We start from the raw sequence: 1,749 nt of genomic DNA on the forward strand, positions 1-1,749 counted from the left end.
TGTCTAAATAAATTAAGCCATTTGGCCTTCTTAAATCAAATCAGAAACAGCTACTGGCCTCACAGTATTTCTGTAACTGCTATTAATGTCTAGGTTTACTGACCAACCACCAGGTCCACAAATATATATCTTTACCTCCACATTCAAACCTTTCCATAACATAATATTGTCTCTTTGTTAGACATGGTGTAAACTTTATATCAAAGAAGTGCAAGTGCACACAGCTTTGATGGACGTGTGTGCATCTGGTATCATTTAACACGTGTTCTCGGTTCCAAACCAACCCAAAAACATAGGAATTCATGAACTCCACTTACAACATTGCTGTAGATAAAAATAGGGGAAGACCACTTACCTCACGGCTTATTTCCATTAGGGCTCCCTTCTAGCATTCAGACAGATAGGGTCTTTTTATGTGGGCTCCCAAATCAGTCAAGAATTTTTTCTAGCAATTTCATACGCACCTGTGTTTGGTAGTTTTTAGGAAGAATGATTCCATTCTCATATTTTCTATTTCTACTTCAATTATAAATTTTTTTTTCCTATTTCTACCAACTCCACCTTCTCTCAAACAACAGCAAAGATAAAAAGCATTTGCTGTAGGGGCTCCTGCTGTTCTCCCTATTTAGTTGGTACCCATCCACCCATAATATTCTCCAACATCTACCTACATCCTGGTTCTTGAAGCTCAGATGTTTTCATCCCCTATATCTGATCCCTGTCATTGATAACAAAGCAGAGGAGGGCAAGAGTATGTCCATGTACTATTTATGCTGTAGTAAGGTGCACAGCTCAGTGGTTAGAGTGTCAGCTTACTATCGTGAGGTTGTGAGTTCAATTCCTGACCCGGGTTGTGTGTTGTGTTCTTGAGCAAGACACTTTATTTCACGTTGCTGCAGTTCACTCAGCTGTAGAAAAGAACTGCAATGTCACTGGTGCCAAGCTGTATCGGCCCCTTCGCCTTTCTTTGAACAACATTGGTGGCGTGGAAAGGGGAGACTGGTATGCATGGGCGATTACAGAGGGTACAAGTGTACTAGGTGTAATCCCACGGTCATTTCATGACCGAAGGGAGTTTTTACCCTTTACCTTTGGGGTGGAGAACACTCCTCAAAGTTATAACATTTGCCTGTGCTCTGCTCCCTCACAGGAGGAGACTGCCTTTAAGGGAATATATAATCAAGGAGGTTGCAGTGTGGGGAGTTAGGTGGCCAGATGTTAGGGGTGATGTGGTTGCAGAAATTGTCTGACAGCCATGACTGGATTCTCCTGCTTGTGTGGCATGGTGCAGAGTCCTGTTGCCAGAGATAGGGTCTTCCAGCAGCCACCCTCTTGACTCAGGGCAGCACTACCTCCTCCAGGCACTTGATGTAGGCCTCCATTTTGAGTTTGAGGCCGCGTGGGAAGATGAATGGAGGCATAATGTTGCCATCACTAGTGATCACTCCAGATACCATGATGTTGACTGGATGTTTGATTTTTATCACTCTCAGTACATGTCCTCAAACTGACACCCAAACACACTGAAATGTTTGTATTGGAGCTTCCAGTGCAAATGCCAAGCAATACAGCATGTCGCTTCCAAATTCCTGACAGAGTGAAGTGAATCATGGTGCTGTTTTTCTCACAGACCATGCCCAACTGACCCTACTATACAGTGTAGTCAACAAAATCAAAAACAAATGCGCATACACAAAATTAAAAATATAAAATGACAACAATTTACCCATCAACCCTGTATATATATAT

This window comes from Octopus bimaculoides, chromosome 27, assembly GCF_001194135.2.
Source record: "Octopus bimaculoides isolate UCB-OBI-ISO-001 chromosome 27, ASM119413v2, whole genome shotgun sequence".
NCBI classification, from domain to species: Eukaryota; Metazoa; Mollusca; class Cephalopoda; order Octopoda; family Octopodidae; genus Octopus; species Octopus bimaculoides.